Source organism: Corvus moneduloides, chromosome 5, assembly GCF_009650955.1.
Source record: "Corvus moneduloides isolate bCorMon1 chromosome 5, bCorMon1.pri, whole genome shotgun sequence".
NCBI classification, from domain to species: Eukaryota; Metazoa; Chordata; class Aves; order Passeriformes; family Corvidae; genus Corvus; species Corvus moneduloides.
The window spans coordinates 21,460,004-21,472,590 of record NC_045480.1 but is presented as its reverse complement, the minus strand read 5'-3'; the positions used below and the strand labels follow the sequence as shown (position 1 = coordinate 21,472,590).

Genomic DNA, 12,587 nt, shown 5'->3' with positions numbered 1-12,587 from the left:
TGAAATCCAGCTGACTGGTGAGCTTGTGTTTATAAATATCTTCCCCATTCCCACTATTCTATTTCTCAGAAGATGTAGACATACCAACTAAACATGATAGTATCAAGATTGGCTCCCTTCAATTCATACTGTCTTTAAATACTGTTTTGCTTTATCCTCACAGATTCTAAAGGACATGTTTGTAGCTCAGTTTTCTATTTCTCACTTCTGATACATGGATGGTCATTCTCAGTAATCAAAAACCTACTTAAATTCAATATTTCTTAGAATTTTTCTGTCAGTTCTAATAAAAAATTTCCTTGTTGATGTTTTGGATTCAAAAAGTCCAACAATCTTAGCATATAATTAATTTCAGTGTATGTGAGCATAATCTAGGGAAGTAGTTCTTCAGAAAAAGAAGAATAAAATCTATTTATTTGAGATATAGATGGATATATATGAACTAATAAAGAGAATCTACGAGGCTGCACTTCTGAATTACCTTTGGAAAACTGACAGTTAATATTTGTCATTTAGCTAAAATTATATATTATAGTATAAAAAAAGAACATTCTTTACTATATTTTCTGTTGAATATTTGCAGCATCAACCAATATGGATTTTAGACATGCAAATTCAAGCGCAATAAAGAAATTACAAGAATAATGGAACAGAAATACTGCTGGAATATTTTAAATAGCTTCTAAATTGTTCATGTAAAATACATTTTGTTTTAATATGAAACAGTTCATTTCCCGGGAAGAAATAGTGACTTTTTTTCATAAATTAATGTTCAGCCAACATTATGCCTTTTATAACCTTTCCAAAATATGAATATGCTGATTAATTCGCAAGACATAGATCTTGAACTACCCTTCTAAACATCAAGAGCTTTCATTGAAGGCCAACCCACAGCAACTTATTCCAAAGAGACAGGCTTTGACTTTCAGATTTTTGTGAGGTCTTTCAGTCTTTATTTATGCTTATGCTGTATTTAGTTTATTCCATCTGCTTTCAATTATTGTGACTGCATATGTTTTGGTTTGGGGGGTTTTATTTTATTTTGGTGTGGTTGTCTGCTTTTAATAGGCCTGTCCTTTCAGATAAAGAACAACTGATTCCCCTGGAATTAAACATCTTCCAAGGCAAAGCAGGAAACCTAAATACATAATTATTTACAGCATGTAAATATGGGTCATATCTAAGGTGTTTGTGTCTATATAGTAAGCTAAACTCTAGATGTAGCAAAGGTTACAAGAAAGCTTACTGTGTAAAAAAACTAAACTTCCAACATCTGTTTAAGACTTGGTTTAGGACAATAAAATAGCTGTCAATTATTTTGTAGAAGTAACATCTAGGTAAATAAACTTCATATTCTCTTGATTTTTTTTTCTGCATTATAGCTATATTAGCAAAGTTACTTTTGCCTTTATACTATCATTAAAGAGCCTATCAGCTCACTGAAGCTAGTTAGAAAATGAAATACTTTTATTCAAGAAGGGCTAGTATTATCTGAAATAAAATGCTAAGACGGCCACAAATTTAGGAAGATGTCTCTTTAATAATGTACGTTGCTACACTGGGGCCCCATATTGTCTGTTTACTCAAGCAGGTGGATTTGCTGAAGAAGTGCTGATGATGCAATGTGCTGACCCACATACCAGTTCCCAACGGAGTGCACCAGCTGGTATAGTTTATGCTTGTAGTTTAAACAAAGCCAACATTTTTCCCTTTCCATTGTCTCCTGCTGATGGAATACGGAACAATTAAAATATTGTCAAGTTATCTTATAGGAAAAGATCTATCCTTACAGTTATTTATGGGTTGTGTTTTTCTTCCTTATTATGTATTATTTCTTGTGAGAATATAAAATAAAAATTTAGATCTGGGAAACATTGCTTGTATACTTATTAAAGTGCTTACCTTAGCCATATATGATAAACACAAATCTTGAGATTATTAATGATTAATAATTTACATTATTCCTTGAACCTTACTCTACAAAGGAAAATAAATTATTGCTCATTTTTTATTGTTTTCTGTGGTTTCATTTTCACAGATGTCTAAAATGGTGCAAAAGCAGTATTAAGAGATCTAAAGTTTTACCTCAAAATTAGCGTTGTACACCTTGATGGCTATTTCCTCTGAGGCTTTTTTAAAATTACCAAAAACAGTAACAGGGTTTATGAAGTGTAAAGGTTAACTTCTTTCATATCTGAGATGCTTTAAATCCTGTAATTGTGATATTTGTTTAATTAAAAATAGTACTTTGACTGCTCAGATCTCTGTTAAAAAACAAACAAACAAACAAACAAACAGAAATGTCTCTTTAATAAGCAAGATTGTTGAAGTGAGAAACTTTAATTTCAGAAAGTCAAACATTTAATGTGAAAATGTTCTCAACATCCAGGAATATCAATGGTCAATATTTCTTCATAAGAGAGATTGGGCCTAATGCTTTTTCATTTAAAATTAAAATATTGTCTCTAAGTTCCTAATAACAGAACCTTGGGAGGTTATTTGTGGCTCAAGCATAGTCTTTTGCTTTACCAAACTCCATCTGCTAAATCCTTTCACATTATAACAGAATATATATCAGAACATGACTGATCCTCATGTGTACAGTTAATGCCCATAAACAATTTTTGTATGCATTTATGCACTTGTAAGGAATTCAATATATGAATTAGCTAGAAGACATAACATTTGCTGCAGGATATCATTACTTTATGTAGACCTAGTGGAGGTGTCTAAGGTATAGACAGCTGTGGAGTAGTTTTGTTGTGAAATTGCATGAAGGCTCTAGTCTTGTGTTGTGAAGGTTCTGGAACCTGGACCCATGTCTGCAAGACTTGTAATCAGTTCATTCACTACTGATAGACGTGATTAAGGAGAACACAGATGTGTCTTTGATGCAGATTGGATTCGGTGTTGATCATGAAATAATGCTAGGAGAAAGCAAATGGTTAATTTGAGTGAATGGTGATGCACAAGGCTAAGTATATGAAGAGCCACGACCTAATCTTTGACGCTGAAAGTCAGGTTAGCTGTTGGCTAGTTTCCAGGACCATGGTGAAACATTTCTTGATTGTAATAAAACTTGAATGCTCATTCCAAACAACGCTTTTTCAAGTTGTGGAGTTTTAATGAAATTTCCACTTTTTTCAGGCAACTCCGTAAGGTCAAAACAAAACAGTATTTGAATTTTCCAAGTGGGTCAGAGCTTTTGATTTTTCTTCTTACATTTTTCTCTTTTTTTCATTTACTAGCTTGCTTCATTCTAAGAAGCAAGTAATCCCTGAAATATTATAAGAAATATTAGTCTTTAGAAAAAGCATTTTGATAAGAAATTCTCCGTGTGGAAGAAGCAATTTAAATTTTGCTAGATAAAATGCCTTTATTTGTCATTGTGCACTGACATATTCAAATAAATATGTGTACTCTTCACTTTAATCCTTGAGATAATGTGTATTTTATTGTGCTTAGGAACCATGACAACACAAAGAGATGTTTCGTATTTAAACCAGATACCACAGTAACATAAGAATACGAGTGCTTGCATAGCTTTAGAGGGGATAGAACTGATTCACTGTAATTGTGTTTTAGAATTTATGAAAAATTATTTTTCTTTGTATCTGTAATGACAACAGTATCTATTTTGACATAGCCAAACTCACTTGTGGTAAGATCTGTACATAAATCAGGCATTGTAAAATGCCACATATTGTGTCGTGCAGGGTTTTTATTTGAGGTCCTTAGTCATCAGGTATTTGGTTAAGCAATGACAATAATTTATTCATTCTTACCTATGCAGATGACACCAAGCCGAGTGGTGCAGTTGACACACCTGAAGGACAAGATGCCATCCAGAGGCACCTGGACAAGCTTGAGAAGTGGGCACATGGGAATCTTATGTGGTTCAATAAGAGCAAGGTGCTGCACCTGGAGCAGGACAACCTCTGCTTGGGGGGTTGAACATATTGAGAGCAGCCCCGCCAAGAAGGATTTGCAGGTATTGGTGGATGAAAAGCTGGACATGAGTTGGCAATGTGCACTTGCAGTATGGAAATCCAAACACATCATGGGCTGCAAAAAAAGGTTGAGAGAGGCGATTATGCTCCTCTGCTCTGACACCCCATGTGCAGTACTGTGTCCAGATGTGGTGTCCTCAGCACAAAAAAACCACAAACTGTTGGAGAGGCCAGGGGGCCACAAAAATGATGAGTGATGAAGCACTTCTTCTTCAAGGAAAGGCTGAGAAATCTGGGGTTATTCTGCTTGGAGAAGAGGAAGCTACAGGGAGACCCTATCAGTACTTACAGGGGGCTTAAAAGAAACACAGGAACAAACTTTTTAATAGGGCTTGTAGAGATAGAACAAGGAGTGGTGGTTTTAAACTAAAGAAGGATCAATTCAAACTAAGTATTAGGAAAAAAAAAATTATTTTGAGGGTGATAAGACATAGGAACAGATTGCTCACAGAGGTTGTAGATGTCCTATCCCTGGAAACATTCAAGGCCAGATTGGACTGGGCTTTGAGCAGCCTGATCTAGTTAAAGATGTCTGGGATCATGGCAGGAGAGTTGGACGAGATGACTTTCAAAGTTCCCTTTCAACCCAGACAAGTTATGATTCTATGGTTTTACTTTTTGTCAATCTGATATCACAGTAGAAAGATGTCGTATGAGTTGAAAAAGGAAAAAACAATTCCTTAATGTATGTATTTTCATTGTCCTTACATTTCCTTACTATGGGAATGCTATGTTTTTAATCTGTTCACTACTTGAAAATGAAATTTCTTGAAATTATCATATAAATATCTCAGTGTTTTATCATTCTTTTCTTCTTTTTTTTTTTTTTTTTTCTGGAAAAGAAGCCAAGAGAATTTTTCCTAAATTAATCATAAATAGCTAATTCAGTCTTCTTCCTATGCCTTTTTAATATTAGCGTTTCTACGTAAAATTACAATGTTCTATTTGGAAAGAAAGCATTTTTTTATATGTCACTACATGCTGAGAATTTATACATGGTACTTACAGGGATTTTTTTATACCTCTTTTCAACCGTTGTACCATTCTGTCATTACAACTCCTCTGAAAAGGAGGGAAAACTGCATTTTCCTTCTGAAGACAAAAATCGAATTAGTGATACCATGAGTTTGAAACAGGAAATTCATTAGTTGTTTTAAAATTCATAGAGCATCTAGAAAACCATCCCCATTACTTCTTTTCTATGGGTTAAATGTATTTTTATTAAATATGGTAAAAAAAAAAAAAGATGGTTTCCCTTGTCCAGCTTCAGTGTACTTAACCAAGATCTCATTAACCTGCAAGATATTTTCTAATTCAGTCACAGATGCAGTCATGAGTAGTCGGCTGGAAATGAGGTAATTGGGGTGTGACAGAACTCTTAGTCTGTATCCATAATTCATTCTTCATAATAGAAGAAAACGTGAAGGTGCCCTATCAAAGTTTTTATGATAAGTTTAGTTTTACAAAAGCTGATAAAATGAATTGCTGTTCTGGTTTTGACATCAATGCACCATCTTTCAGTATGAAGAGCAAAGCTCACATTTCAGCAATACAAGGATCCAGGGAAATGCAGTCTGGTGAGCCTCACTTGATCCCTCAGAAGTTTATGGATCTAATCCTGAAAAATATTTCCAGGCACATGAAGGACAAGAAAATCTTCAGGAGTAGTCAACATGGATTCATAAAGCAGAAGCTACGCTTGACCAACTTGATACCTTGATCATGTAAGCTGGGTGGGAGTGCTGATCTGCTTGACAGTAGGAAGGCTCTGCAGAGGGATCTGCACAGGCTGGATCAGTGGCCTGAGGCCAGTTGTATGAGGTTGAAAAAAGCAAAGGTCTGTATCCTCCCCCTGAGTCACAACAAATTCATGCAGTGCTACAGACTTGGGGAAGAGTGGCTGGAAAGCTGCCCGGGGGAAAAGGACCTGGAGTTGCTAGTGGATATATGGCTGAACATGAGCCAATGTGTGCCCAGGAGATCAACGCAAATGGCACCCTGGCCTGTGTCAGAAAGAGTGTGGCCAGCAGGACCAGGGCAGTGATTGTCCCTCTGTACTCGGCGCTGGTGAGGCCACGGCTCGAATCCTGTGTCCGGTTCTGGGCCTCTCACTACAAGAAAGACATTGAGGTGCTGGAGCAGATCCAGAGAAGGGCAATGGAGCTGGTGAAGGGGTTGGAATGCAAATCTTATGAGGATTGGCTGAGGGAGCTGGGCTTGTTTAGCCTGGAGCAAAGGAGGCTAAGGGGAGACCTTCTCACTCTCTGCAACGGAAAGAATGTGGTAGTGAGGTAGGCATTTATCTCTTCTTCCATGTAACAAGTGAAAGGATGAAATAGCCTCAAGTTGCACCAAGGAGAGGTTTAGATTACATACTAGGAAAAATTTCTTCCCTGTAAAGGTGGTCAGTCATTGAAACAGGCTACCTAGGGGAATGGTTGAAACACCATCCTCGGAGGTCTTTGAAAAATGCATGGATGTTCCACTTAGGGATAGTCTACTTGTGGACTTGGCAGTGGTAGGCTGGACTTGATTATCTTGATGGTCTTTTCCCACCTAAAGGATTCTCTGATGAAATGCCCAGACTTGTAGAGAGCAGTGGATTCTGACTAGCCAGATTTCAGGAAGGTCTTTGACACCGGCTTCCATTACATCCTCATTGAAAAACAGCTGAAATAAGTGCTGGATGAGCAGTCAGTGAAATGCATTGAAAACTGGATGCCATTATTTTTGAAAGAATGTAGAACGAGAATTCTACATTTTTTTGAAAGAATGTAGAATTTCTGTCACTTTTACAGAATTGCAAACATTTGGAGGTTCTTAACCTGAATCCTTATTCAGAAAGGAACACAGTAGAATTAGAAAAGTTCTTTCGTCCTTCAATATTGGATGCTTCCCAGTATATTGCCCAGATAGACTTTAAAAGATTCAAGCAGAATGTTCTTCTTTACTTTTAAAAAGGAGCATTTTGCTGAAAAGTATGGATTATTATCTCAGGAGTTTATTTTGTTTTGTCTGACTCTATCCTTACATCTCTGGATTATTCCATTATAAGAATTTTAAAGCCAAAATTAAGATTATTCCTTTCTTTCATGTGCTATATTTCTATTGGGAGAAGTTGATTCTATTTTCACCACCAAGAAAAGCTCTTTAAACATTTATTGCAGCTTTGTTTTCCTTCATCCATACAAGTGGAGAAAATTAAAATGTTTTCAAACCACTACATACATATACTCTGTATTGGTCTGTAACACCTCACTGACAGGCCCTTCTTCATTTTCCATAATGTATATGTTATGACAAACACATTAACAACATTCACAGATCTCAATATACAATAATTAATAATACTGAAGAGAACTAACTTAAAAAAACCCTAAAGAAATAAATATACAAAATACTGCACCATAGTGAGGGTGTTCTTAGGTGTAACCTTAGAAGCACTATCTTTCTGCCTAATAAACAAGACTCCTTAGCAGGAGAGCTGAGTGGCAGAACTGAAAACATAACAGCAAGAGCACTAGAGATTGTGGAAGAATTTCAAATAAAATAATTACCTTTACTAGCTCTGCAGAAGTTTCAGTAAATGCTGAAGAGGAGAAAATTGCAGGTGCTGACTTCAGAGAGTTGTAAAAAAATCTCTGTAGAAAATATCCTAAACTATACATTTTAAGTTTCTGATTGTTTTTCTCCTATATTGCCTCCTGCTGCTGGAAGCCCACCTGGTCTGTGTTACATCTCCTATTCAGCATATTTAAAGTTTGCTAGAACTGCTTCAGGGTTGAATATTTTAGAATAATGTTAATATGGCAGATTTTGACATTCTATTGTTCAAATGGCAACAATCTTTTTTTCTAATTATTTTTTTGCTAGGTTGAAATTCAAACTCCCTTCAGAGCAGAGGATGCTGAACTCTGGACTAAGAGAATTTGCAGAGCAACAATTTATTTTTTTCCCCAGTTGCATCAAGTGGTGGAATAGATGACTTTTGTATTTAAATCAGCAGAGTCACATGAAAGAAAGAGCAACATCTGGCCAAACACCTAGAAAAATGGTATTCATGAAATACTACCATCCTAAAAAGCTAATACACTATAGTGATAACTGCTTAAATCTTAAGAGCTTCATTTCTCAGAGGTACTCTTATAGCAACTGAACAGTACAAGTCTCAGATGTGTTGAACACATCTCAACTCTCATTATATTTCATTCTTTATTCAAGATCAAAATACATTTTAGATTGGCTGTAACCTCCATACTCACTTAGAAGTCTGTCTTCAGAGACCTGTGTTTTAAAATCTTTGCTAGAGAAAATCATTTACTCCACAATGCAAAATGTTTAAGAGAAACATATATTCAAGATCATTGATTTTCATAAAGAATTATCGGTGTTTTAAATTTACCTTAAAGTTTCAGTTGATAACTCTCAGTGGTTTCTCCCTTCTTCCCTCCCCGGCCTAGAAATAAAAAGAGAAATGAAATGTATATGGAATATGGATATTAAAAATCTTCAGAGGTAATTTTGCTTTAAAGAAGAACTCCTAAATATGGATTTTATGTAGATAGGTCAACAGATGCAAATGATTTCAAGAAACACTTTTTTCATCTTTGGAAGCACTAGGAATGTAGGTAGGAACACTACTTACATTCTTCAAGCTTCAGAAATGTTGCTAAAAGGGAGAGGATATAGCTGCTGACCCAGTGTGTAATGCAGTAAGACTGGTTTTTCTATCAAAGCTGCATAGATTGCATAGATGCTTTACAGATCATTAGTAACAAAGGTTTAGTTGGTCAAAGCTTTCTGTCTATTTACGGTTTTTTTTTTTTTTTATGTAAACAGTCAACTCTAAAGTTCAGTACATAGTCCAATGCAATTGTGAATTTATTTTGAAACCCTTTACAAATTACAATAAGTGATTAAGGCACCACATAAGAATACTGCAGAGTTTAAATATCACCATTCTCTAATCTATCATGCAGATCTCTAACAGAGTTAACAATGGTACAAAGCATAATTGTTGCAGCTTACACAGTATGAATACATTGCTATTTGTCTGGAAGGAGAAGAAGCTAAGGGGAGGAACTACAATATTCTATTATTGAATTATATATTTGAAATCCATGAAATTGCTGAAAAGCCTGTGAGAATTATTACTGAATTTTTTTATAGCCAAGATTAAAATTATGGCTGAGATGTTTTCAATTTAGATTTCAGATCTCTCAATGGAAGTGCAATAAAGTAATCTGAACAAAATATTAATTATTTCCATGAAAAATTGATATTTTGGGGTTTTTATTGATTTCATTACCACAATTCACTGAGAGGATTATCATATTAACAACTTTGAAGTAACATACTGAAGGTAGATATGGTCTTTATGATAGAACTGAAACTGGCAAAATGACCTCTTTCATAACAGTGAAAAAAATTGAATGAAACTCCTGATTCATTAAGTTGAACCTTTTGCTGTCACAAAAGAGAACACCTTATAGCTTCCTATCACCATCCCTGGATGTGTAGTCACCATCCCTGGATGTGTTTAAAAGATTGGATGTGGCACTCGGTGCCATGGTTTAGTTGAGGTGTTAGGGTGTGGGTTGGACTCGATGATCTTAGAGGTCTCTTCCAACCTGGTGATTCTGTGATTCTGATTCTGTGATTCCATTATCAATTTAGATCTCCATCTAAAAGTAATGTTTTTATTTTACTTCACCTTAACAATTACAAGAGATTTTCATTTTAATTAGTATAAATTTTCCTATAATGGTTTAAGAGAAACAATTTTATTCATCCCCTGCTATATTTGAAATTATTCTTCTAAAGCAAATTGAAATGGACTTATATGAAATGTTCTGTTTCACAGAAAATGTTTTCAGACAACTGTATTTGTTTTCTTCCTAATTTCAAGTAATTGAATTTAGATCATTCATTTGATTCAGAATTGCAAGCAACACCCAAGATCAGGTTGTAAGTAGGCAATATTTAAGAAGTTGTATTTTCTAAAAAGCTTTTTAACACCTTGTGAGAATGTCAGTGTTCATGACATCTCTGAATGAGATACTCTATTTTATTTTATTTTTCATGGTGCTGTTGTACTACAAAAATAAGGGGATCTCAAATCAAGATGTTGTAGGCCATTTGTCCTTGATAAAAAAGTAATTTAATTTAAGAACAGATATGCTACTGAACTGTATTCTTCAATAAGTGCTTGAAAAGGTAATCCAAACAAGAATTCCTGAGGCATTTAACTGTTAGGGATCATACAACAGAAGTATTTGATCATACATTTAAATGTAGAGTGTATTCCTGCAAATAAAGAATTATGCTTGTGAATTACTTTATACAGCTGATTAGTGTGGTGGCCAATTGGCCTGTGGCACAAGGGACAGAGAGAGCTCTTGGTAAGACAGTCTCTGGTGCCAGAGACTTATCGGTCATGATAAGGGAAAGAAGTCTCTCCCAGGATGCATTGTTCTGTTACGGTAATCCACCCCAGTTTGGCTTCTCCGGCTGGCTGTTGGCCTCTACCCCTCGTCACTCCCCCAGAGCTTCCCCATTGGTCCCTGTTCCCTAGTCCCGCCTTTTCCCCGGCCCCAGGAAAAACCCTGAGCTCGCCATTGTTCTTGTATTTGCCTCTGCACCTTTTGACAGCGTAGCAGCAATAAATGCTCCTGCCAGAACGCACCCAAATGCCCTTTGTGACTCTTGCTACCAACTGTAATACCGAACCCACCCGTGCGTCTGCGGGTGCACACGTATGCCCCACAGAGCTGGACAGAGACAGCAATAGATGAGTCTCATTTAAGCCAACTGAGCTATTTAAGTGCAAAAGTGTTTGCAGGATCCTGAGCTGTCTCATTAATCCTGAATCAATATACTTCTACATATGCAACACATCGAAAAAACTATTTCATGTACTCATGACAACATTAAAAAGTATAAAAAAATAAGCCCTCTTTTTATCGCAATTGCATATTCAAGCAGCAATTTTTGGAATGTTCTCAGGACTGACCACTTAAACAATGAGATTCTTAAATGCTAGAGAAGAACCAGAAAGCTGACAGGTCAAAAAATATAAATTTTCCTTTGGAAATGTCTCACTGCTGACTCTTATTTTAACAATTTACAGTGAAAAAAGAATGATTGTAAGACAGATGGAAGTATCCCAGCAAATGAGTTGCCATCAATAGCAAATACCCACTGGCTTTGTACACAACTCACAGTGCAGTATCTGGGCTTGCCCTGGCCTGAGTTGGTTTTAGCTTTTTTGAGCAACAGGCTGGCAGCAAATGACCACTGACCCCCTTGTTGGAGGTGAAGCTCTCTGAATGACTGTGGCCAAGTCTGTGAAACCAATACAACCACCAGAGACTGGTGGTATTAAATCTATACCAACAAATGATTACAGTTTTCAGTAATACAGTATTTCTTTTAGGTTTATTTCAGTACTTCATTATGGAAATATCAGATGCCCCTGTAAGTGTAGAAAAGAGGTGCCATTATATCTCATATCATAAAGACAGACTGTGTCAAGCAGTGTTCGTTCCCTCTTCCACAACATGAAATCAGCTATGCCTTTGCCATGGTGACAATTGTTTGCCTACACTGTAAATATTCTAATGACATGAGAAGTTCTTCTAGCAGTGACTTCATGATCAAACAGTTAGTATCTGGTAAAAACACGACACAAAAAGATTCTGGAAGCTATGAAGGTTGGCTGTTATGCAAGCTTAGTGGTATTTTTAAGGCAAAAATAAGTTTTAGATTTGGAAAAAATTAGAAATTGTAGATGAGAGTTATGCTGTGTCCATAGTCCTATAACCTGTAACTAACTTATACTTTTGTAAATTTGTAGTACTTGAGTAGAATAAAAAGTAAAGAAAGAGGCAAGAATAGTGTTAAAAGGCAAAATAAGTGTACTAAAATATGACTTAATAGAATATGAATAAGGAAATTTTATAATGTGAAGTTCTTACAACTCTTATGAATATAGAATTAAAATTATTACCACAGTTTGATGGAAAATTGCACAGGTTTAATAACAATCCTGCAAGTGTGTTAGTTATAATCAGTTAAATTGTCATAGTTAAGAACAAGCAGCAGGTGTATAGATGGTACAGATCCTGAAATGCATAACTAGGACAGATGGGAATAAGATCAAATGATAAACAATATCTTTCAGCCTTAATTATAAATTTATTAATATTACTGAAATTAATTTTTACTTCTATTTTCCACTAAGAATGTAGACATCCATGGACCACAAGTCTTGATTGCATCTGTCACTGATTTGAACAGTGACTGTGAATGATTTGCATGGGTGCTGAATAAAGCAGTCTATGATAAATATTAAACAGATGATCTATATAAAAAAATACTATTTTATTTTACACTAATTTGGATTTCTCAAAAAGGGGAGGCTGCTTAACTGAAAGAGGAGGTACAAAATATCTAACACAGCAAATAATTTCGTATGGCAATTGCTGTCTTGGTCTTGTGATGGTAGTTTGACAAATATTGTTCTCGCTAATGCTGACTCTGCTAGTCTAAGGCAGTCCTATTATCATTACTGCTGAG

General features: G+C 35.6%; 1 long non-coding RNA gene across 1 annotated transcript; it reads right to left on the bottom strand.

Annotated features, from left to right (window-relative positions):
* Positions 1 to 3,374: 3,374 nt before the first annotated feature.
* Positions 3,375 to 8,753, bottom strand: LOC116444303. The gene is made up of 4 exons (XR_004240270.1): positions 8,656 to 8,753; positions 8,413 to 8,466; positions 5,017 to 5,102; positions 3,375 to 4,065 (listed from the first exon to the last, which is right to left on the bottom strand). It is a non-coding gene; the product is annotated as an uncharacterized LOC116444303 (long non-coding RNA).
* Positions 8,754 to 12,587: the final 3,834 nt, after the last annotated feature.